This window comes from Dasypus novemcinctus, chromosome 5 (genome assembly GCF_030445035.2).
Source record: "Dasypus novemcinctus isolate mDasNov1 chromosome 5, mDasNov1.1.hap2, whole genome shotgun sequence".
Taxonomy (NCBI): domain Eukaryota; kingdom Metazoa; phylum Chordata; class Mammalia; order Cingulata; family Dasypodidae; genus Dasypus; species Dasypus novemcinctus.
Genome location: NC_080677.1, coordinates 30658792 through 30685556, shown reverse-complemented (window position 1 = coordinate 30685556; position 26765 = coordinate 30658792). Strand labels below are relative to the sequence as shown.

Below are 26765 nucleotides of genomic sequence, written 5' to 3'. Positions count from 1 at the left end.
TGATGAAGTCTACCATATCTATTTTTTTCTTTGTTCTTTATGCTTTTTTTGTCATGTGTAAGAAACTGTTGCCTAATGCAAGGTCACAAAGGTTTATACCTGTGCTTTCTTTGAAGAGCTTTATGGTTTCGGCTCTTATATTTAGGTATTTGACCCATTTCGAGTTAATTTTTATATATGGTATGAAGTAGGGATCCAACTATATTCTTTTGCAATTGGTTATCCAGTTGTCCCGGCATTATTTGTTGAAAAGGCTATTCTTTCTCAGTTGAATTGTCTTGGTACCCTTCTTAAAAATCAATTGACTATAAATGTATTTCTAGATTTTTGATTCTGTTTCCTTGTTGCATATGTTTACCCATAGGCTAGTACTATACTGTCTTGATTATTATAACTTATGTAGTAAGTTTTATTCTGCATTGCTTGCATTTCCATATGAATTCTGAGAATTGCTAGTATGTAGAAAAACAATTGATATTACTTCTAATAGTTTGTGTGTCTGGATTTTTTTTATTTTTTTATTTTTTAGGATTTTTCTAGTATGTCACCTGAGAATAAAGATTGTTTTATTTGTGTCTTTCTAATCTGGATGCCTTTTATTTCTTTTTCTTTCCTAATTGCCCTGGCTAGAACCTCTAGTGATATAGAAGTGATGAGAGCTGAGAACCTTGTCTTGTTCCTGATATTAAGTAAAACATTCAGTCTTTTCATCATTTCATATGGTGTTAACTGTGAATTTCCCCCAAGTTACTCTTTAGAGGCTGCCTCAAGGTTTAGTTCTAGGGAGCATGTTAGAGCTGGGGCTGGGGATGCAGCTCAGAGGGATTACAGCTTGACCTAGGGCAGCAGGAGCTGGAAAGGGGCCTGATGCAGTTTCTTCAGGCTCAAAAGCAAGAGGACAAGCAGGTACCCCATCTTTGGAAACAGCCCATCGGGCTTAGAGCCTTCTAGAGCAATACTAGTGTTTTTGTGTTCTCAGGATTCACTGGCACTTAGGAGTTTGCCAAAATCCTGAATTCTTATATTAACTCCACCAGGTGCAGAAACATCCCAAAGCACTGATGAATTGATTGTGTTGCTCTCTTCTAAGAACATTCTAGTATTTAGGGGCAGCAAGCCCGAATACAAGTCCCAGCTCTGCCTTATACTGGTGGTGTGAACTCAGTCATATTACTTTCCTTTTCTAAATAAATGGGGAAAAAATAGATCCATCTCATAAATCATTGTAAGTCTCAAACTAAATTAATGTATGGAAAACTGCTTTGTAAACTGTTAAACTCTACAAAGGTTAACTAATGGTCATTTTTTGCCCATATGGAAAAAAGCCACCAAATGAATAATCCTTTGCATGAGTGTCCATTTATGTCAGCCTGCTGAGGTCATGCCGTGTGGTTTTGAAGTATAGAAAGTGTGACTGTCAGGTTTTAAAAAGGAAGCAAGGAGACTATATTTCTTTTGCTGCTCTGAAATGTAGCAAGCACAGCTGCAAAGGCAGTGATTTCACAGAATCCACAGCACCTGGTCTGGGTAGAATCAGTCAAAATAAGGACAGCTGAGAAGCCAGTCCTGGGTGAGTTGAAGAAGTGAAACAAAAACAGAGCTGATGGTCATCATAGCGCCTTCATTTACCAAAGGCATTATGCAAATAAGTAGGTTCTTCCATGTCTTTGTTGTCTTTCTGGTGAATGTCATCTAGCTATTACCTGATCACTTTTATTCCAATCATTTGACTTGAAAAGCATGCTCCAAAGTTCTTAACTTGGTATCTCATGAACAATGAGGATGATAGTATTCCTCCAAGGTAATATCCTATCTATCATCTTCTCCAAAGGATTTTTCACTGTTTATTTTCAATCAGTCTTGAAAGAAAAATCTGTTCAGAACGGTGGAGAGCCTGGAGTTAGCAGGTGTGCTTGCTTCCTGACTTCTCTCTTTCTAGTTGGATCCTTGAGGGAAGTTATTTATCCTCAATTTTCTCATCTGTAAACTGGGGATAATAAAATACCTTTTCAAGAGGTGTGTGGTAAGAATGAAGTAAACAGCAATAAATCTTAGTTGTCTTCCCTTCCTTCTTTCTGATGTAGATTTCATATTGCAAGTCAAATACTGCAAGTCTCCAGACAGTTCCAAACAAGTCCTTCCACCTTACCCTAAATATGCCCTGAAATATATGACTTTTCTTTGTTCAGGGGTATTTGGATTCTGAGATTGACTGTAATACAATGACCAATGGCATCTATCTGGTCCCTTGACTGCTCCTGAGAATTCCTAGTCCCTCTAAGCCCCTAGATCAAGGCCTCGCAAATCTGGGCTATGATCTAGGAGAAGCAGTAGTCACAGTGGTTCTAGGAATATGAACATGATTAAATATTCCATCGTATCAGTCACGGGCCATGCAGGAAGCAAATGGCACACTCTAAGCAGTAATGAAAGAAAATGTCCTTGGGCTGCTAACCAGGCACTAGCCACAGCAGGGAATCATTCCCACTCTTGGGCCTGGAGGAGCAGGGACATCAGCAGAAGAACCCACTGGGGAGCTGTAGCTGTGGGTGAGGGGCTGCCCCGGGTGGCCGTAGGTGGAGACACAGCCACTGCCAATCAAGACCCAGTGGGGCAGCAGAGCAGAGAATACACACCTGCCTTCTCCCCCCTTTTGCCCTCCAGTCTAGGGGGGTGGGTGTCAGCCTCCAAAGTCACAGAGCAGGGCAGAGAAGACTGGATTGGGAAGGCACAGAGGAGGGAGGTTCACTGGTCCTGGGGTGACATTGCATAGACATAAGGGAGTTCCTGCAACAGTGGGGCAAGGGCATTAAACACAAACAAAACCTTTTATTCCACCCGTTTGCTTTTTGCTTCTTTTGTACATCTAGAAAGGGAAAGATGCAATACTTCACAGGTTTAGTTCTGAGAAGTCCTATCTAATGTTCGCTGTTTGTTCTTGAGCACAAGCTTGGGGTGATACATGTTTTAGATATAGCACCTGCTCACAAGACACTATTGAAAATTTATGAAAGTGGGTTACTACTCCTGGTGAGGTCTGTTATTCTTTACTTGGCTTTCTGTAGGTCAGAATGGGAACTTGTTCCAGTGGGGTGATGTGAGACTTGCAAAAAAGTCTCTCCAGATCACACCAGCCTGGCCATTTGTCAGAAGTTTCCACAATGTTACTTTATTGAAGCTATTATTCAAATGCAAATATTCCCTCTAACACAGTAAAGCCACCACCAGCCTAATGCCTATAGTTAGCCAGGCCAGCATCCTAGGAAAACCGTAGGATTCATAAGACAATATCCCAAAAGAAGCAGGAAGAGGCACCTGGAGAAGAGAAAACTGAAAGCGCTCCTGAAGATGTTTGAAACTTTACCACGTTAAGGAATTATACTTCTTCAAGACGGCCTCTAGGGGTGGCGGACTTGGCCCAGTGGTTAGGGCGTCTGTCTGCCACATGGGAGGTCCGCGGTTCAAACCCTGGGCTTCCTTGACCCGTGTGGAGCTGGCCCATGCGCAGCGCTGATGCGTGCAAGGAGTGCCCTGCCATGTAGGGGTTTCCCCCGCCTAGGGGTGTGCCCCGTGTAGGAGAACCCCACGCGCAAGGAGTGCACCCCTTAAGGAGAGCCGCCCAGCGTGAAGAAAGTGCAGCCTGCCTAGGAATGGCACTGCACACATGGAGAGCTGACACAAGATGACGCAACAAAAAGAAACACAGATTCCCGTGCTGCTGACAAAAACGTAAGCAGACAAAGAAGATGCAGCAAACAGACACAGAGAACAGACAACCGGGATGGGGGGGAAGGGGAGAGAAATAAATAAATAAATAAATCTTAAAAAAAAAAAAAGACGGCCTCTAGGGCTTAGAATATGCCAAATGAAGAAGTTTTTAGACACTTAGAGCAAATGGAGGTGGGTGAGTTGCCTCTGAAAGTCATGTATTTCAGTGAAGTGTAGTTTAATGCAAGGGTCAGAACTTGAGAAACTTGGCCAAGAACAGATCCAGGACACAGAGCCGGGGGATGGCACGAGTTTAGCAGCTGAATTCAAAGGAAGCCCCTGAATTGCTGTGGCAGACAAGCTATGGCCATGAGGCACTGGCTCACTTCTGGGGATGGAGTGTACCTATCAGAGGCTGCTTCGAAAGGGCTGGGCAGGGCCTGCCTGCTGGTGCTGCTGAGCTCCCAGAGACGGTGCCCACTCCCTCAAAGGGATGTTCACCATCCCTGGAGGGGGGATTCTTTGGGATGTTGTTGAATGCACTCAGTGTAACCTTGATGGTCCCTTTGAAGGAGGGTGAGCATTGCTCCGGTCTGAGACCAATGACCATGGGGAATGGGTTGAGCAGGCACCAGAAGAGAGGACAGAAAGTGCTAAGCATAACAGCTTAAATGGAGTGACTCCCTCCTACAGGGAACTGAAGGTGAGAAGAATTCAGTAGCACGTCTAAGGACATGCAGCTGTTGGTTGTAGAGAGCAGAGGAATGGGATGGGGGGTCAAGCTCTGTCCTGAAATCCTCTGCAGCTCCTGCTCTTGACCCCTCTACTAACTCCTGCAGACTTGACCTTTTTACATCTTTGTCTCCCCAGCACCTAGCATGGCCAGACAAGCTGGACCTCCAGAAGAAATTATATTTAATGAATAAGTGGATCCCTGAGCCCCCTCTGTGTTCCTTCCATGCTTCTCTAACAAATATGTGTGCAGATTTACTGAATCCTGTTCAATGTAGAGGAACAATGGGGACAGAATGATGGCATGGAAAATACTCATTGGGGCAATTAGCTCAGGCAATTAAGAGTTTGCTGGGTTGTCCTGAAGTTATAACTTGTGTTTAAATATATGGAAACCAATAAGAATTAGGACCTTCATTTTTTTGCCACATAAACATAACAAGTTCATACATGAATAGAAATCAATGTCTCTGCCAAGAATGATATTACAATGCTGTGTTATTCTTGCTTGTTATTTTTGTCACCATAAAATAAACCACATTTACATGATTATGTAACCATATACTTTTTCAGAAGTTTTAGATTCAGATTTCATAATAGAAATAAGAACTGGCAGTTACATGACACTTACCATGTGCCAGGCAATGTTCTAAATTCTTTACACATGTTAACTGCTTTATTCTTCACATACTAGCATTCTTTATGAGGTAAGATGTGAGGAAACTGAGGCACAGAGAGGTGCTAAGTAATTTATTCAAGGACAAATAGCTCTTAAACAAAGGAACTAGTATTTGAATCCAGTTACTCTTAAAGACCTTAATTTACTGAGTATTCACTATAGAATTTATTCAATCACTACCACAAACGTGTGTGAAAAAAGAATTGTTTTGTCAGTTTAACAAATAAGAAAACTAAAACTCAAAGAGGCTTAGAAATGTACCCAGTGGAACAGATAGCTACAAAATGAAAGGCATTGCTTATGGACTTGCATGCTTCTGGATATATATATGTATGTGTGTATGTGTGTATATATATATATATTTTTAAAGATTTATTTTATTTATTTCTTGTCCCCCCCTCATTGTCTCCTCTCTCTGTCCATTTGCTGTGTGTTCTTCTGTGTCCACTTGCATTATCAGGCAGCACCAGGAAACTGCCTCTCTTTTTTATTATGTCTTCTTGCTGCATCAGCTCTGTGTGGCGCCACTCCTGGGTGGCCTGCGCTTTTTTCAGATGGGGCGGCTCTCCTTGCATGGTATGGCACTCCTTGCGTGCAGCAGCACTGTGCATGGGCTAGTGCACCATACAGGTCAGGAGGCCCTGGGTTCTAACCCTGGAACCTCCGTATGGTAGGCAGACACTCTATCAGTTGAGCCACATCCACTTCCCTATATATATATAAATATATATATATTTTAAATATATATATATATTTTAAATATTTATTTTACATATTTCTCTTCTCCTCCCTCCCCCCGTTGTCTGTTCTCTTGTATCCATTCACTGTGTATTCTTCTGTGTCCATTTGCATTCTCGGTGGCGCTGGGAATCTGTGTCTCTTCGTTGCATCATCTTGCTGTGTCAGTGCTCTGTGTGTGCGGTGGCACTCCTGGGCAGGCTGCGCTTTTTTCACATGGGGCAGCTCTCCTTGAGGGGTGCACTCCTTGTGTGTGAGGCTCGCCTATTCGGGGGACACCCCCTGCGTGACACAGCACTCCTTGTGCGCAGCAGCACTGCATGTGGCCAGCTCGCCACATGGGCCAGGAGGCCCTGGGTTTGAACCCTGGACCTCCTATATGGTGGGCGGATGCTCTACCAGTTGAGCCACATCTGCTTCCCCCTATATTTTTTTAATCATGTTGAATTTAGTTTATTTTATGCCAAATCAACCTGTGTTGATGATAGAAAAAATAAAAAATACAGGTATACAAAAATGCATAACTCATTGCCTAGCTATAACCACTGTTAATCTGTTAATATATTGTCTTATATCCTTCAAGATTTCCTATATATTTGCAAATTTCCTGTAAAATCACAAATTGAGATTGAACATGCTTTGTCAATTATTAAGGTTTTCTTGACCAACTTTCAATTGATAAACTGAATCTTTACATTTATTTATTTATTTATTTCCAAATTCTACTCAATTTATTCATTTTTTAAAAATGAATCTTTACATTTAAAAGAATTACTCTGCTCTGTAAAAACCAAACCAAAAGAAAACAAATCTAGCTGCTAGAGAGCTAAAAATTAATTTGGGGCGGCGGACTTGGCCCAGTGGTTAGGGCATCTGTCTACCCCATGGGAGGTCCATGGCTCAAACCCCGGGCCTCCTTGACCCGTGTGGAGCTGGCCCATGCACAGTGCTGATGCGCGCAAGGAGTGCCGCGCCATGCCGGGGTGTCCCCCGCATAGGGGAGCCCCAAGCGCAAGGAGTGTGTCCTGTAAGGAGAGCCGCCCAGTGCGAAATAAAGTGCAGCCTGCCTAAGAACGGTGCCGTTCACATGGAGAGCTGACACAAGATGACACAGCAAAAAGAAACACAGATTCCCGTGCCACTGACAACAGAAGCAGACGGAGAAGACGCAGCAAATAGACACAGAGAACAGACAACCGGGGTGGAGGGGAAGGGGAGAGAAATAAATAAATAAATAAATAAATAAATAAGATTGATTTGATAGCACTTTCTCCATTACAACAAAAATGTTCCTTTTTTTAAACAAATCAATTTTATTGATATATATTAATAAGGCATAAATCCACCCAAAGTGTACCTAATCAATGGTATTAGGAGTAATCACATATTTGTGCATTCATAACTTTAGTCATTCCTAGAGCACTTTCATCATTCCAATAATAATAGTAATAAACAAAAACTAACCAGACAAAACTCATCACCTCTAAATCTGTTTCTTCTGCCATACATAGCGGCTATTCTTTTTCCTTCTTTCTAGTATATTTGTATTTATATTTTCTAAAAAGTCTTATATATGCAATATCACCCATATTTGTATTTTACATGAGGTTTTACTATCTTATACAGTCCCATGTTACAGTCCCATGACCTTAGACGTGCCCTTTCAGTCACTGTCATACCCATATAATAGCTCTGCTAGTTACAAGCACCATGATATGCTTTCACCATTTCAATTCACTTCCAAAAAGACTTCCAAAGAACCCTTTTACCAGTTCTCCACAGATTAACCCTCAGCTTTCCATTCTCTACCCCCATTCTATTTTCTGGTAAACTATATCCTAATTATTAACTCCATGAGTTTACACAATATATTTAGTTCATAATAGCGCAATCCTACAGTGTTTGTCCTTTCGTGTCTGGCTGGCTGCACTCAACATCACGTCCTCCAGGCTCATCCATGTTGTCGTGTGCTTCACGGCTTCATTTCTTCTTCCAGCAGCAGAACGTTCCATGTGTGTATGCACCACCAATTGTTCATCTGTTTATCGCTTGATAGACTCCTGGGTTGTTTCCAACTTTTGACAATCGTGAATAATGCTCCTATGAACATCGGTGTGCAGATGTCTGTTCGTGTCTCTGCTTTCAGTTTTTCTGGGTATATAAAAATTTTATTTGCTAGCACTTTCTCCACCACAACAAACATGTTCTTTTAACCACTAACTCTGAAATATGGCATTTAATAGTCAAAGAGAAAAAACAGTACTTGAGGTTGTCCTAACTTTGATTATAAGGCATTGAAAAGGCTTCAGTGTCTTGTTTGAAAGATAAACCAGTGTCTCTTCTGGTAGAAGAAAATAATTATAGTTAATTATAGCCCACATGGATTATATATTCGCAATAATCAGGAAGCATCTGTGTACTTTATGTTAACTTATTTAATCCTCAAAACAAGCTAAGGAGGTAGGTATCATTATCCCCATTTATAGATTAGGAAACACGCACAGAGAAGTTGTTACCTTGCCACAGTCACACAGCCATGGTTTGAAACCAGACATTGTAACCTCAAGCTTCAACTGCCGTGGCTACTGAAAGAACCAATCTCCAGGCCAGTCTTAAGCCTCATGCTGCCAGCCAGTGTTAGCTGCGTCTCAGGTTGTTTAAGCTTTCCTGTTTCTGTCTACCCTGCACCCCTAGGACAACTTACCTAATTTGGGGGGAAGTCCGCATGTTTGTTTGCACATGCGATAGAGTTCCTCTAGTTTATGGCCTGCAGAAGGGATAACTGTTTGTTGGGAGAAAGGGAGAAGGTGAGTCTTCCTGGTGTTAGCCTCTGTCTTGGCCCAGGAGCCTTTAGCGCTAACAGCAGCCCAGAGTGAGCCACTAGGACCGTCACGCTTCTTCTGGGGACCGCGGGGAAGAGACGTTTACTAACCGAGGTCCCCCTCCAAGGCCTGGGATGCCTCAGTGCTTCTCTTTGCTCTTAAGAGTCAGTCCTACCCTTGTGAGACCTGGGGCCCACCTCCTCCTCCTTCTCACCCTTCCCTGCCACCCTCCGGCCTCACTGACCTTCTTTCAGGCCCCAAGCATGCCCCTTTGCTTCTGGCGTGCGCTCCACTCGGAGCGCCCTCTCCTCCTCCGCGCCCACGCCGTCCTCGGGCCTCCGCGCCCCCGCTGCCACCTCAGAGAGCGGTGGCCCGCCCTGCCCTGCAACCCAGGGCCCCGTCCCCCTTTCTCTCTCTCCTACCACTCTCCTTCTCTCTTTCAAAATACTTTCCAAAACAGGCAGCTGTTTTTCATTGTCACTTACTTGGCTTGTGTGCCTGTGTGTGTTTTGTGCTTATTTCGCTTGTTCTCTCTCCCTGGTACAATGTAACCTCCGCGCGCCGAGGAAGGTCATCGGGCTCGTTCACCTAACAGGGCGCCTGCTCCCTGGGAAGCTGACGACCCTTCTGGAGGAAGGCAGGGGCAGGTGAGGCAGGAGACGGCTCCCTCAGCTGCCTTTAAACCGCGCTTGCCTGGCCGAGGGTTGTGCACTGTGGTCTCCACTAGGCAGCCAGACCCGGGGCAGAATCAGCTGCTGGGTGAAGGCAAAGGCTGCTGCCCGCCCGGCTGAGAGGCCCAGGGCCTGGCGTACCTGGCCAGCTGCTCGTGGGAGCTTCTCACTGTCACCTTCCGGTCCACTGCCCTGGCCCGTGGCAGAGGAACCTCCCGTGCACTTTGATTTCTGACCAGTGCTTTGGGGTGTGCCTTTTAAGTGGGTGTGTACACTGTGGAATTTGGCTCCCAGCAGCCTCATTTTTTAGGGACTATCCAAAGCCTGGCTTCGTTGTCCGTCTCTGGTTTCTTTAACTTACTTTAGCTCACTGAGTTCCAGAGGACATGCAGGTTGACTTGCCAGCCAGCACTGATACTAGCAAATTCTTTGGCTCTGAGAGGTCTCCTGGGGTTGGGCTGCTGGGGTGGAGGCTCTGGGGAGAAGCGCCTCCTTTGCTGTTAAGCAACTCACGTTGGGGCTTTCTGTGGTATTACTCTGTAGAAGAGGGATTGCAGGAATGGCTTGGGGCATGAGTCCTGGTCTTTGTAAGTAAGCCCAAGGAGAAGAGATGAACTTGGACTTCAGGGTGCATCCCGGCAAACCCTGACCTCAGTTTCCGCAGGCGCTGACTGGCAACTGTTGGTTTCACATGCAAGCTGGGAATCTTCATCTCACCATGTGTGGGATGTGCCCCTTGAGGCTGTGTTTTGTAGGCAGCGAAGTTAAGGCTTGTCCAGAAAAATAACATGTTTTCCTTGCCAGGTGCTGGAGCTGGTTTGCCCGGTGACTGACTGACTGACTGGTAGTTAGGGAAGAAAGGAGGCATTGGTTAACTTGGGTGTCCAGAGGACTTTTGTATGTTTGTGAAAGTGGTTGTTTCTGTTTCTTTGGAAACAGAGTAGAGGACAGATGAGGAAATGATGATGATACTGCTTGCAATTTGTGTTCAAGGACCTTAAAGTACTGTCCAAACGTTAACTTGATGTCTCTAGTATGATACACCTATCACTTTGAGACTGTTAGAAATCCTTCAATAAAAGTGGTTAGGAAAACTAAGCATTTTGGAAACAATTGTAATTTTGCCATTCTGGCCTGTATTCTAACTGTTTTATCCTGCTGTGTTCCCTATAGAGGCCTTTAGTGGAGAAGATAAATCAAAGCTATATCTAAGCAAGGGTTTCTTTCAGCCTTGATGGAAAATGCTTTTCTGTGATTAAAAATGCCTGACACATATGGATGTGGTAGCACGTGGAACAAATGTTTACTTAAATAATATATATATAAATATATATATATGTATGTATGTATATATATGTATGCTTGGGAATATATATAGATATATATATGTGTGTGTGTATACCTCTTTCTGCATTGGAGATGGGCCATTTTCATTTTTAATTGCCCACTGCCTTGGGTTAGGAAATGTTGCTATTGTTGAGACATCACCTCCCCACTTTCCCAAGTAACTGAAATCACCAGATCTTCGATTTACACTATGACTTTTTTTTTCTTCAGTAAACTAAGTTTTCACACCTTGTATTCAGAAGTACTTTTATTAAATACCACAAGAGATAATTTGGGAATAAAGAGGAAAGGAGTGGAAGACAAGAAAAATAAAAGGAGAGACTAAGGAAGAAAAATTGAAAGAGGAAAGAAAGAAAAAGGAGGGATGGAAAAAGCAAAAAGAACAGATGGAAAGGAGAAGAAAAATGTAAATTTGCTAAAAAAATGTAATAACCAAAGGGAAAAATTCATTTCATTTTTTGATAGACCAGATGGATGGTGGATGTAAAGAAAATGTCAAAACCTGTATTAGTCTGCTTTCAGATGCCTGCAGGTAAGCCTAAAGCACCGATGGTAAGAGGGCCCTGAGTCTCTCATCTCAGGCGGGCGCTTTCCGAAGTCTTCAGCGTGCTTGGGGTCCCGACTGCACCAGTGTGTGGGTGGAGAGTAGGCTTGCCCAGCAAGGCACTTTACCTGCATTTCTGTGGTCAGGACGGGAACAATGTTCCAGGAAGATAAAGACATTTACCGTTGGACTCTGGCTCCTCCAAGCCCCGGGCCAGGGTCTGATGCATCCTGGCTTGTTCAGCCAGCAATCTTCACATTTTAGTCTAGGGTCAGGTGACCCATTAAAGCCAGTTGTAGGCCCGTACTTAATTTTTTTTATAGCAACTATGAAAAGGAGGTGTTACTGTCACCATTTTCCAGACAAAGAGGCCAAGACCTCTTTGCAAAAAACCAGCAAACAAACAAACAGCAAAACCTACCCAAGTTAATTGGCTGGCTGGGATGTCACAGAGCCAGGGTTCCAGAGTCTCTCTCAACATCACCTCTCAAAGAGAAGACCAAGAAAATCTACTTAGGGGACTTCAACTAAAAATAAAGATTTGTTTGATAATTGCTAGACGAACAGAGAATCACAGCAGGTCAGGATGTCTCTGAAGATTGTGTCCTCAGCATCCCTGGAGGCTTGAATGCTTGCACCTGCCTCCCAAGGGCAGCTAAAACCGTTCTCCCCTTCTAGAACCTCTGCAGCGCCATGTACAGGGTGGCTGTATAATATCCATGGTAACATTTCACAGCATTTACAGTTTATGAAGTCCTTTCACAAATATCATCCCATTTGAGCCCCATAATGTCCTGTGAAGCGCATGATGCTAATATTGCCTATGGACCCCCCTCTTCTGTTCCCATCTCTCTAGTTTGTTTGTATTTATGTTTTGTAAAAGCAGTCTTATATATGCGATATTACCTATGTTTGTATTTCATGTGAGGTTTTAGCATATGCTGCACAGGCCCATGTTACATATTTTAGCTTTCTGTCTTATAATATACATGTCCTTACACTTTGCCTTTCAACCACTGCCCTAACCATCTTAGCATTGCTAGTTACAAACACTATGATGTGCTTTTGCCCCATAAGTTTACACAATGTATTTAGTTCACAATAGTGCAATCATACAGTGTTTGTCCTTTTGTGTCTGGCTTGCTTCACGCAACATAATGTCCTCCAGGTTCATCCATGCTGTCATAGGCTTCATGACTTCATTTCTTCTTATAGCAGCATACTAGTCCATTGTTGAATACATCACAGTTTATCTGTTCATCAGTTGATGGACACCTGGGTTGTTTCCATCTTTGGACAATTGTGAATAACACTGCTGTGAGCAATTGGTGTGCAGATGTCTGTTCGTATCTCTGCTCTTAGTTCTGGATATATACCCAATAGTGGTGTTGCTGGGTCACATGGCATGTCTATGTTCAACTTCCTTAGGAACTGCCACACAGTTCTCCACATTTGCCTTACCATTCTACATTCCCACCAGCAGTGAATGCATGTTCCTCTGTCTCCACATCCTCTCCAACACTTGCAGTTTTCTGACTTTTTAATAGGGGCCATTCTAAGAAGTATAAAATGGTATCTCATTGTAGTTTTGATTCGCATCTCCCTAATCACTAGTGATGCTGAGCATTTTTTCATGTGTTTTTTCACTAATTGTATTTCTTTTTTGGACACGTGTCTTTTCAACTCTTTTGCCCATTTTTTGATAAGGTAGTTTATCTTTTTATTGTTGAGTTGTAGTATTTCTTCTTTTTATATATTATGGATAGTAAACCCTTATTGGATATGTGATTTCCAAATATTTTCTTCCATTGAGTATGCTGCTTTCACCTTTAAAAAAATAATAATTTAACTTACGCAGGTACATTTAATACTTGGAACAAAATAGGATCAATTAGGAAACTTATATATAGGAGATACCTTACATAGAATAATATATCCTTTTCATGTTGACTATTTTAACAGGGTTTAAAACAAGTGATTATTCTTCAGTCTTCTTTTTTTTTTTTTTTTAAGATTTATTCATTTATTTAATTCCCTCCCCCGGTTGTCTGTTCTCTGTGTCTATTTGCTGCATCTTGTTTCTTTGTCCACTTCTGTTGTCGTCAGCGGCACGGGAAGTGTGGGCGGCACCATTCCTGGGCAGGCTGCACTTTCTTTCGCGCTGGGTGGCTCTCCTTATGGGCACACTCCTTGCGTGTGGGGCTCCCCTATGCGGGGGAAACCCCTGCATGGGGGGGCACTCCTTGCGCGCATCAGCACTGCACATGGGCCAGCTCCACACGGGTCAAGGAGGCCCGGGGTTTGAACCGCGGACCTCCCATGTGGTAGACTGACGCCCTAACCACTGGGCCAAGTCCGTTTCCCTCTTCAGTCTTCTGAATTGAAATTGTTCAGGGGGGCTATAAATTCTGGAAATGCAGACCAAATACATAATAAATAGTTTACTTATAATACATGCTATGTTCAAAGTGTTGTTCTTAACAATTCAAAAAGTTGTGCAAAATTGCAGTGAACAATGTGCATCAAGGCAGCATTTCCATCAATCCTTGTATATACATCTGTGATGTATTGCCTTAGATGATTTGTGTCTCTTAATTCTCAATGAATAAACTTGTACCTTAAGCATACCTGAGAAGAAGTAATCAAGGGAGTTAACTTTATTAAAAAATATATTATCAGGAAGCAGATGTAGCTCAGGTGATAGGACTCCTGTCTAATATATAGGAGGTCCAGGTTTTGATTCCTGGGCCTCCTGGTGTAGATGAGCTGGCCCACATGGAGTGCTGGTCCATGCAGAGTGCTGACTCACACAGGAGTGCTGGCCTCCGCAGAAAGCTGACTCAGCAAAAAAGAGACACAGAGGAGAGACAATAAGAGATACATCAGACCAGGGAGCTGAAGTGGCTCAAGAGATTGAGCATCACTCCCCCACTCTGGAAGGTCCCAGAATCAGTTCCTGGTGTCACCTAAAGAGAAGACAAGCAGACACAGAAGAAGACAGAGTGAATGGATACAGAAAGTAGATAGTGAGTGCAAAAACAAGAGGGGAGCAGGGATAAATAAATAAATCCTAAATATATAGTCTATATTTCCAGATTTTTGGCCACCTATATTTTATTTTTTGTAAGAGTCACTCACTGTAAATTTTATAAACATTTTTACCATTTGTATATACCAAGGAAAAATGGATACCAATTGTGAGGTAATGGAGGAAACAGTAACAAAACCATATCTTCTTCGTTTTCAAATAATTCTATACCAAAACGTATTGCTGAAAATGGATTTTTAATCTAGAGATAAAAGATCATCTGGAGGATATTGAGGATATGTTACAAATTTGGTTTTAAGATAGACTTAAATTTAAAACAGGTTTTACAATAATTTCAATAAAGCAGGTACCCCAGAACACAATGTGGAGGTACAACAGCCAAGTGATGACTCCTTAAGGTTTAGTGGGATAAGATCTTTTTCAAATATAAAAAGAAGTCCCTTTACAAAGCTAACCCTAAGATCTATTCTCCTTTATAGACTACACTATCATTGTCAGTTTCATATACTTTTACTTTATAAAGAACTCCCAAGGAAGAAATTTCTGAAGGTTTCCCCAGATATACACAGCCACATTTTCTGTCGTGCTCACAACATCGTGCAGTAGGGCACGTCCAGATCCTAATTCTTGCAACCCAGGGCCTTCGTCATCGCCTCCTCCGAAAGCTCTTTGAGGTTGGTCAAGTTCATGACCATCCCTTTAACAGGAGCAATCTTTATAATTGTGCCCATGGTCATTCCAATTGCTGCATTTCCCAAAGAGTTTCAAGTTTTCTTCATTACTCAGAGATTTGCTGTGGAGCTGGTGGCTCGTGCTGAAGGGCCCTAGATGGGACACTTGCCCGTGGTGAGCTCACCCCTTCACGGCCTTCTAGCCGCATCTTGGCACGCCCCTCCCCCTCTTTTCACCCTTTTGACAAAGTCCTTGGAGGAGCAAAAGTATTTAATTTTGAGGAGGTTCCATTTATCTATTTTTTTTCTTTTGTTGCTTGTGCTCTAGGTAGTCAGATTAAGAAACTACTGCCTACAGCAAGATCTTGAAGCTGTTTTCCTATATTTTCTTTTAGGAGTTTTGTAGTTACTTTTCCATTTAGGATCTCGATGCATTTTGAGGTAATGCTTGTATAAGGTGTGGGACAGGGTCCTCTTTCTTTCTTTTGGCTATGGCTATCCAGTTCTTCCAGCACCATTTGTTGAATAGACTGGCCCAGCTGGGAGTGCTTGACAGCCTTGTAAAAAATCACGATCATAGATATGAGGGTCTATTTCTGAGTTATCAATTCAGTTCCATTGGTCAATCTGGTATGCCAGTACCATGCTGTTTTTACCACTGTAACTAAATAATATGCTTTAAAGTCAGGAAGTGAGAGTCCTCCAACTTAGTTCTTCATTTCTGAAGATACTTTTGGCTAATTTTGGGCCCTTACCCTTCCAAATAAATTTGATAATTGCCGTTTCCATTTTTGCAAAAAAGGCTATTGGCATTTTTATTGGGATTGGGTCAAACCTGTAAATAAATTTGGGTAGATTTGACATCTTAACAATATTTAGTCTTTCAGTCCATGAACATGGAACGTATGGACGCTTTTCATAGTGATAAAAGTAATGGTCAGGGAAGCGGACTTGGCCCAGTGGTTAGGGCGTCCATCTACCACACGGGAGGTCTGCAGTTTAAACCCCAGGCCTCCTTGACCCGTGTGGAACTGGCCCATGTGCAGTGCTGATGCGTGCAAGGAGTGCCCTGCCATGCAGGGGTGTCCCCCGCATAGGGGAGCCCCATGCGCAAGAAGTGCACCCCGTAAGGAGAGCCGCCCAGTGCGAAAAAAAGTGCAGCCAGCCTAAGAATGGCACCGCACACATGGAGAGCTGACACAACAAGATGACGCAACAAAAAGAAACACAGATTCCCGTGCCGCTGACAACAGAAGCAGACAAAAAAAGGAACACGCAGCAAATAGACACAGAGAACAGACACCTGGGGTGGGAGGGCGGGGAGGGGAGAAAAATAAATAAAAAATAAATCTTAAAAAAAAAAAAAGGTAATGGTCAGAGAAGTTAAGTAACTTGCCCAAGATCACACAGCTAGTGAGCAAAGGAGCAGAGACTGTTCATCCTCTAACATCAAATATGGTCCAATAGTGCAGTCATACTTACCAATGCTAACAGCCAAATAAAGCTCTATAGTAAGCAAACCAACAAACAAGCACAACCCTACTTCTAATACAATGAAAAGGTTGCTATGTAAGTCATTCAAGGTGAATGTGCTTTAAATTGGCGTCTTATTATGAGAACTATTTAGCTATGAAAGAAGCTTATAGGGTACTTGATGTAGATTTTCAAACAGCCTTGCTTTCTCATGCCCTCTGATCTCTCATGGCACTTTGCTAAAACTGCTTTATGCCTTTGAAATTCTACCTTCCATGGTAGACTTCTGTATGGCCTCCCCTCCCTATTGGGGGAGCCGTGTTGGGAGGACAGGGGCTATTTCTGCACAGCCTTCTTGCTCCTGGCATGGGGACTGATGCACGGCAGGTGCTCAGGGACAACACGGGGGAAGCACGAAAGGATGACACCAGTGTCCTCGGCATCTGATCCTGCCCCACTCATGCCGAGGTTTTATCACACTTGAGCAAGTTCAGTGTGACAGATAATCAATCACTGGCCTGTGGACCATTTCCCGTGGAGAGTCCTTGAATTCCCCTGTGGAGCCAGCCCCAGTTTACCCCTGTGGATTTTGGGGGCTAGCCTCTTCTCTTCCCCTTTATTCAGCCTTTCACTGGGAATGTCTGGTCGGCTGCCCCTGAGGACCCTCAGGGTGCTGCGTGCACCCTCTTCCCCTTTTTACTCTCCCTCCTGGAAGAACACAGGGTCAGGGGGTTCCCTGGTCTGACCTACAGCCCCTGAGCAAAGAGGCCACATTCATGCTTAGGGAAGGTTCTTGGGGTATTGAAAAAAAAACCCTCTTTCCTCTTTCCATGCTCGTTTGGAGTGTTGACTGAAAAATGGTGCTGTTGTTTGGGGTCCCGAGCCCTGGGGATAAAAGGAGCTGGGCCCTGGTTTGTTTATTAATGCAGGCCCTTTTGATGAATTGGAGTCTGGTGCAGTGTTAACCTCTCGTGGGTGGTGGTTCAAGGAAAAGGCCTTTTTCTTTCCATGCTCTTTTTCCAGCGTGTTTTAGTGGATTGGTAGGCTTTAGTGAGTGACTCCTTTGTTTAATAGGAAGATGAGGAAAGACACTAAGGACTTTTTCTAGTTTATTTAGTAATACACAGTCCATGGAAACCATTTAATGATCCTCAAAATATAGCCAATTTCTGCACTCTAAAATACAAATTTAATGATCCATAACTGCCATGAACCTTGCGCTGAGGGGTTGTCCTAGATTTTCTTCTTCTGCTTCCTGGTGGGTTCAGTAACCTCCTCTGTAGGATGCCAGGAACTAGACAGCAGTTTTGAGTCTCCAACAAGCTTACAGTGCCAGAATAATCTCTGTGGTGTGTGTGTTAATTTATAGATACACCAACTTCTCGATAAGAAAGCTTTATAGGCCAAAAGGACAGAAAAAGACACACACACACAAATGTTTGTATATATTTAAATTTTTTGTCCTTTCTGGCCTACGTTTTCTAAAGGAGAAGTTGGTTAGGAGGCAAAAGTCCCCCTAGTAAGTATTCCACGAGCTGATGGCTGATGGTGCCGGCAACACTGAAACAGTTTAGAGGCTTGCGGTGTTTTCTACATAAGTTAGGGGAAAAAGCTCCATTTGGTGGAACTATCCTCAGTACTTAATAAAATAAACAAGCAGTGAGAAATGAAAAGGTGTTTGATCAGGAGTCATATTTTCACCTTGAGCCAGTGCTTTCTTTTGCTACCATTGGGTCAAAACTGCTTAAACCGATGTGGTCAGTTATCTGGGCTGTAGGAGACCAGGCTAGATAATTAATTCACCTTACAAAAGTCACTCTAGCTTATACCAGCGGAGTCCTCTGTCTCCCATGTGGCTTGGATCTGAAACGGAGCACGGTGCTTGGCCCCAGCCCCCGCTCACACTGCATGGGATGCTGAATGCATACACTTGTCTGAATATTTATAAAATTTTTGTTGGCAACGAGTCTAGTCTTGTCCTAAGCTTAACATCACCTGAGTTTTTCTGAGTTTGTTGTAAAGTACAGAAAGGTGGGTACACCTTTAGTTCCTTCCTTTCCTGTCCTCTCGCGTACAGTGTCTCACTTGTCCTATCCGCTTATCGACCTTTAACCTCTGAACCGAGCTGAGGGAGGGGCTGCTCCTCTCCCGTTACTCTCGCGGATGCCACACTATCGGCTGACTCAGGGTTCTGTGGGGGGGGGGGGTTGCCCATTCTGCACGTTACAGATCAGGTTGTATCCCTGGCCCCACCTGCCGCATGCTCGTGGTGACCCCAGGGAAACGGGGCAGACACGGAATAGCTTCATATATTTCCAAATCCTGTTCCTGGGCAAGGAGATGATACCTTCTCCAGGAAGGCAGATGAAGCTGTGCCTTTTGCTCCTCTTTAGAAAGAGAACCTTAGGAGGATGGTGACAGAATCTCCTGATGACGTACGATTTCTGCTTCACATGGCTGTTCCGTGACCTGCTAGTACGGTCATGTGTTCACATGCTTGCCATTTGCACGCGTAGCAGATTAGGAATCTGAAGCAAGTCATCGAGTATATTTTTACCCTGTATTCACCTGACACTGTGAGCGGTTGGAGGCTCTGAGCATAACAGCTGGCGCCTTTAGAGCAGAACCTGGGAACACCTAGCTTTCTGTTGAAGTTCAGGGAACACAGCACCCAGCTGGATAAAATCATATTCAAATGTCTTTTAATAGTAAGGCAGTAATGATAGGAGTAAGATTTAACAGTACGACAAAATAGTTTGTCACCAGGTTCTGCAGAAAGCAGAGAGGTCTGGCATGCTCACCACTGTTTTACAGAAAGTCTTACATTTTGTAGCTCAGATTCAGGCATGAAATGAAAAATCCTCAGCTATTTTGTTTGAGTATTACTTCAGTCCATATGTTAGATGGACCAAAAGTGTTAGTCACTGGCGATGCAAGGATACTTACAGAGAATAAAAATACAAAGAAAACAATTCTATCCAATAAAAAGCATTTGAATATGTGAAAAGAAAACCAAGGTTAGGTGCTATTTTTAAAATATCTATTGTATGTAAAAACAATTTCAAAGACAAATGCATCCAAAATGTATTAAAAATTATCCAGAGGTAGAGTAGTTCCATTTGGGAATGTGTTACAATTCCAAAGTTAACAAATTCTACTGTAGTAGAGCTAAAAAGGAGAAGAAAAAAATGTATTGCTTTTTTCTGTATTTTCTGAAGGCAGGGTACTTTTTACCAGTATGAAGTATAGACCCAGTATTGCATATAATTTCTTTGCTATCACAGTTTTTTTTTTCCCTTTCTGTCAGGATTTCACAGGGGCAATTAATTTAAATTGCAACAAAGGGCTTTCTGGAAAGGTAAAAATTCCAATGCCAATGTAAACCCCTGATCACCTTTTATTACAATTTTACTTTTTTACTTTTCTTTTCTCTTCAGTTTGTTGATATTGGAAGCAGTTAAAAGGACAAGCATTTGCCCCTACCTTTCAGCATGCTTTCTGAGTTGGGTTCAGTCCCTTTAGAAATAACTAACGTGATTTGGTTGTGTTCAACATTTCCTTTAAAATTCTCAGTATCTCTACGCTAGTGTTTTGTTAACCACATGTCACGCAAACCTTTTAAAAAGATGGGATGTGTCCTGCAAGAAATGTACTGTACTAGAATGAAGCAAGGAGAGGAACAAGGAATGAAACATATATACACAGGCACACACTCACTGACTTCTTCAGTAGAATGCCTGGGACACCTAACACTGATGCTTAACGAGTATGTGCCGAACTATTAAACCATCGATAGTGTTGTGTGAAACAGAAATAGAAATTAGCCAGCAACTTGAAGAGGCCCCTTACCCAAAGAAACATGTGGAAAACTTTAAAGAAAAGAAAAAGGAATCTAACATATGAAAACCCAATCCTGCTGGAATGTTTTTCCATACACAGTATAAAAGCCACATAAATAAAACCACAAACCTCTGCAGAAGTACACAGGAGGACAGGGGCCCGTAGCCCTCTGTCCTGTTAGGGCCTGCTGTGGGAAGTTAAGACTGGGGTTCGTTTCCAGAGACAAAGGTTACTTGGAAATCCTTCCTTTTAGAAACAGTGGGTCCAGTTCTAAGGGAAATTAGGAGGGTCTCTTAGTATGATGAAGTATGTGAAACAACCCTGAAGAGGTCTTCTACTCAAGTGGTAGGACTCTGAAGTTTGAAGAGAGCGAATGGGTGGTGAACATCTTTTTAGGGCAGCGAGTGTCTCCTGGCTTGAATGGAGCTGTACTAAATAGTACTCAGCAGCAGAGGTACTGTAAAGCTCGTGACTTCCGGGGAGAGTTCTGGCTGTAAACTGCCCAGTAACACACCTCATTCATGCCAAGTTCTGGTGAAACGTTCACTTATAAGGTACAGACAGACCTCAGTCTCACTTTTAGTCATGTTCTCTGTGTAAATCTCTGCCAACTTTGCGGCATTCAGATGTTTCAAGCTTGAGGGCTGAAATGTCACTTTTAAAGGAGGGTTAAAAAGGTCACACAGCTGCAAATAATAATAGCCCAATGAAATTCAGATTCTAACTGCAGCCTGCTTCAAGAACAACACTGAAACAGGAAACAAGTCTACTAGACCGTTGTACCAGTAAAGCTAGTAAGAACACGACTGATAAAATGGGGGAGTCACTCAAAGAGAGACAGAACGACATACATAGTAAGACCAATTAAAGCACACATAGAAATAGACACACTAAGAGAGAGAGAGTACACGTAGAAAGACAGATAGATACAGAGGTAAACAGAGATGCAAAAACATACTCACAAAATAATTGATTTTCTTGGACAGAAATTCAAGGGTGTTTGTTTTTCTATTTGAAGTTGCAATATTCAGGTTTGAAAAATAAAGATTTAAAGGTTTTATTTTTCTTTTATTTTTCAACGAGCTTCCATTAGTTACCTTTTTCAAGTAATACCTTTTTGAATAATTTTTTTCCCATTTTACATATAAGCAAATAAAATGGTGAATGGTACAATTCTTCTCTCAAAGAAAGAAAGTCTGAGCCCTAGCCACTCATGTTTTGGGAGAACCATACTGTGTCCTTGCTTTTAAAGTAAAACAAAATGTCTTAGAATAAAATAAATTTAGAGGGTGTTTTTGGTGAGCTTGTGTTGGATTATTATTATGTATGCCTTCTTGTCTTTCCAACCAATACAAGGAGAGCGAATTTCCCCCCCCCCGGAAACACAAAGTAAAAATTGGCTATGCCATCAATTAATTAATAAGCAAGTTTTTTTCCCAGACAGGAAGCAGGACAACTGGAGTGTCACACAGTGTGACTAATTCAAGATGCTTCTGCTTGTCAGCTGTTCTTTTCACTTGAGCAAGGATCAGTTTCCCACTCCAGAACCTTTTTAATGGTCTAGTAAGCTCAACAAGACAGCAAAGTCTGTCTGTCATGAGTCCTGCCGATAAGGCTCCTTCCATGGCTATGGTAGTAAATACCGACAGATGTTCACATCACTATTAAAATTCAAGTCTCCTTTTCAGATCTATATTGCATTCATATCTGGTTTACCAATACCAGAGCTGATGGAGATGTATTGATATAATGCTTTGCACTCATTTATAATTTCAGTTTCCAGCCTGAAGTTCTCATAACCTTCAATATTAACAAGAGTGTGTGCCAGTCCGGATTAAAATGACATTTTTAGTCTTGCTATTCCAAATCCTGTACTAGTCATTGTATGAATCTATCTGCTGTTACTGGCAGGAGTTTGTGCCATTCCATTCGGAGTTTGACATTAACTAAGAATCAGCAATGGCTTCCAATGATTTAGACAGGAAGCATTGCTCTTGACTGATTATAGATAATGTAGATTTTTTTTGCCCTTTGGACTCAGTGTTTCCCTTAAGTTTAAAATAGACATTTAGAGAATTTTGTGTAGACTCTCCAAGTATTTAGTAACATTTGCTTTACGCATTCGTCTTTGTGGAAAGGTAATTGCAAATATATTCCTAAATGCCTGGCAGAGCATTGAGATTGAGACAGCCATGGTGGAAGATTTCCTATTTTAGATCAGAAGGAATTTCTGGGGTCAAATCTGAACAATGAAACAGATTCTTGCTCATCGCAGGGCCAGGGGAACCAGTGGCAATTGAGGGTTTGAATTGTAAATCAAGCCTGTCATCTATCTCCTCTTCAACTACAAAAGAACCTCCCCTTACTTTCTGCACTATTTGGGTTTGTTATTAGGGTTTTGTGTTGTTTTCCAAATATTTTTAGGGAAATTAGACTCATGAGGCATTTGTTCTTAGTGTGCATTGAATTGGAACTTTGAAAAGTGGGAATGAATAACAGTACTATTTAGAAACTGTTAATTGATGAAACAGTTCCATCACTGCTGTTGTAGCTAATCAGGGTTACGGGACTGCTAGGTATTTCTCAAAGGGTGCTCTGTGGGGTCATATGTGGCCAGCATATGGTTAATAGACTGGCTCTTAGTAGTTGCAACATCTTTGGCAATATTAACATACTGAATTTTGTAATTGATTAATAGATTTACCTGTGAAATTTAATGAAAACAAGCTTCATCTTGTTCTTATCAAAAGCAACTTCAGTTAAACCTGGTGAGATTTCTTCTCTGGCTGTAACTGGGAACAGGGGGAGTCGAGGGCCTGCACAGCCCCTTGCCTTGCTGAAAACTTGGTTCTGGACCAAAATGTTTGAGAACCTCTGAAGTAGAGAAAAGGCAAGCTCTTTGGGGGTATATTATTGAGAGGATTCAGAATATGTTTTCCATTCCACCAATATTTACTGAATGCCCATTATGTAAGCTTTGTGCTGTGGAGGCTGGAGTATGGCAATTGCTAAGGCAAACCTGGTTCATTAAAAAACACCAACCAGTAAAACAACCGAGTGGGAAACAGAGGATGAGGGCTGACTTTGGTGGACAGAACGCAGAGCAACCTGGCTAAAATCACGTCTGAGTAATTTGCCCCCAACTGATGGACAATAAAAGAAGATACTTGGGGCTTTAGTAGGAGTCTGTTTGTGAGAATAATTATTACAATATGTGCTGGAAAAGAACCATAATAATAGACCATAAAAATAGACCATGGCTCTTGAGTAATACATCAGACCAGATTATATGAGTCGATAAAACTAATGAAGCCTGAGAGGTAGAGTGGTATCATTGAGTAGTAAAACTATCTCAGACACCTACACAGAAAGGAATGAGCAAGCTCATGCCATTTGCAGAAGGCTAAATGTGGGAACTGCAGAGCATCAAAATAAAGCAGTTGAGGTTTACACACTCATATATACACACCCACTCACCACAGACCTTATTAATAACTTAAAACTTATTTTATTATACCAACTGCCATTTTATATTAGGACGTTTAATCCAAGATTATGTTGCTGAAACATATTTAGTCCATTGACTCCTTAGCATGTGGTAAAGTGATGCAGATTTATTTATGTATAAAAAGTAAAATAACAGAATGGCAATATTAACCTCAGTAGGACGTATTGATGACTGAATTTCAAAGGAGTTAAAGGCAGACTTCGTATTTCTCAAATTGTATATATTGTGAGGCTCAGTTTCTTTTATGGATGCATCTCAATGGGTATTGAATTATATTGATCTTATTCCCTAAACATAACATTCACACCAGGAAGATTCAGTGAGACAGAGTAAATCTACAAGGCTGAATCCTTGAAGCACCAGCATCAAAATATGTCTCTGGTTTTTGGTGCAGCTCAAAGTGAAAATTGTACCCAATAATTGAGATGCGTTAGCTAATGATGGAATCAACAGAATTGCTAAGTTCTTGTCATTATAGGCCTGAATTTATGGGGAAGTCATTGTTTTGGTGTAATCGGGTTTGGCACATGGTGGTGATTATGGTAGAAAAGACATTTTCCCCCTTACCTACTGGGCCAATCTCTAGCCTCACTTTGGCTTATTAATGGGTCATTTTTAATCCTTAGCAGTATCACTTCCAATCTTGATGACTTCTGGTTGGTTGGATATCAATCTAATTATTATCATTAATTACTATTTTCAGATGTAGGCCATAGACATAAATATATGGAACTTTCTATTTTACGGAAATGTAATTGCAACATTGTTAGTAAAAGTGGCATTCTATTGTTATTTTAGCAACCAAAGCTCTTAAGTGGTGTTCAAAAGACATTCTCCTTATAGCAAATTCTCTTTAATAAGTAGGGAATGATTAATATTAAAGTGTGTTTCCAATATGCTTACCACACAATCTCCTTCCACTCCCCACCCCCATGCCAAATACACATGCTGAGATATACAGACCTTTCTCCATAATTTGAAAGTGCTTTAAAGGCTCCCCTTAACTGACCAACATGACATAGGAATGAGGGAACTGGAGATTGATATCCATTTTTCTCTTGTAAAGGAGGGGAAATGGAGGCATGGAGCAATTAAATGATCTGGCGGTGGCCAGGTAGCGCATGGCCACAGAGACAAAGAGGTTCCAGGAAAGCGTTTTAAAAATTTATTAGAAAAACAAGCATATTTAATAAATGGATAACCCAGTTACTCTGCTGTTTATTCGATCTTGAGTCAAAAATCACCTTTGCAGCTCTAAAGTCACTCTTTATTTTGAGACTTAGAAGTAAGTTGTCAGGGTAGATGAGTGATGCTCTGTGATAAGTGATGGCAAATGAAATGTGATGAGATATGAGAAGTTATTTTTAATTGCTTTTGGCTTTCCTCAGACAAGGGCAAGTGAAGAGGTCCAAAAGACATTTGAGTTTTTTTTCCCCCTCTAAATATAATTCAGTAAAAGAGTTTAAACAACATGCCTGATAGAGGAAAGTTGTAAAATTTTTCTAAATTACTGTATTTATAGGTGACCAGTGGAAAGTCATTCCAAATTGACAATGAAAAGGTAATTGCTCAGTGAAACTTGTGTGAATGGGTGACTTAGAGTGGTGTGAAGAGTTTACAATTTTACAATTTGTTTTTTTTTAATATCTGACTGGCAGTGTTATATAAGGCAAATATTTTGCCTTTATGTTTCAGAAAAGTGCAAGTGTGCTGTATTTTCCCAGAGAATATATGTGAACTACCTTAGTGTTTTGGGGGAAGGGTGGATTGATGTGCAAAGTGAAACTGGTTTTAACTGAAAGATGATAAAGCTTCCTCAAGGTGTGACTATTCTCTGAGTTGAAGCAAGGCTCCCTCTTTCAGGGGTAAATGTGACTTAGGATCCTTTTGGAATATATATATATATATATATATATATATATGTAGCAGGCAGCAGATTGCTTCCTGTGCTCAGAGTAAAAGCAGTAAGTTTAGTTCAGTTATAGAGCCATGTCCCATCAGTAGCACATTTAACTTAGTAAACTCGACTCTACGAACTGGCAAAAGGAAAAGCCTTAGAAAGTGATTTGAATTGTATAACTGAACTTTGTAGGTGTTACTGTATAGATTGGTAACCACACCACCACACATTCTGCACTTTTATGGGCTTTTGAGAATATTTGCAAAGGTAATTTTGACTACACTCAATTTTTGCCTAATGTATTCACGTTAGAACCTGACCCCTACGTTTGAAACTACACTATAGCCTACATCTGAGAGAGACACCTAAGTTTTCCTCCTGCAAAGCTACCTTTTTCCAGATTATTTATCTATGTCAGTGTCTTAGTCTGCCAGGCTGCTTTGACAGATACCACACAAGGGGTTGGCTTAAGAACAGGCATTTATTGGCTCACAGTTTAGAAGGCTAGAAGTCCAAAAATGAAGCTGCCAGCAAGGCAGTGCTCTCTGTAGTGCTCCGGTGCTGGCTTGACTCTGTCCTTGGGGTTCCCTGGCTGCACCTCTGCCTCCCATCACGTGGTGGTCTCCCTCTCCATAGGTCTCCTCTTCCAGTTTCCTCCTTTGGCTTCTTCCTACGTTGCCTTCTCTGACAGACTGCATCCAAAATTTCTTCTGCTTATGAAGGACTCTGGTGATAAAGATTAAGGTCTACTCTGATTCAGTTGGTCCATACTTGAACCAGAAGTAACATCAGCAAAAGTTCCTATTTACAAATGGGTTCACACCCACTGGCCTACAGTTTAAGATGAAGAACATGTCTTTGTTGAGGTTTCTGATTCAATCTGCCACCAAACAACACAGACTATTCTAATATTCATTCTAAATCAGCCTGTCAAACCAAATTATAATTCCAAGGTAATGTTTTTTTGCATTTTCTGATTTCTAGTTATCCTATCAGAATGGGTACTTCTTACTGAAGCTTTACCAACTGCCAGAGGTGAAAGGGAATTTAAGATGCCAGTCTACCTCCAAAGCTTTGGGGTGG

General features: G+C 41.9%; 1 protein-coding gene across 2 annotated transcripts in view; it reads left to right on the top strand.

Annotated features, from left to right (window-relative positions):
* CREB5 (cAMP responsive element binding protein 5) overlaps positions 1–26765 on the top strand; it is a 438879-nt gene that overhangs the window by 72155 nt on the left and 339959 nt on the right. The window lies entirely within an intron of this gene.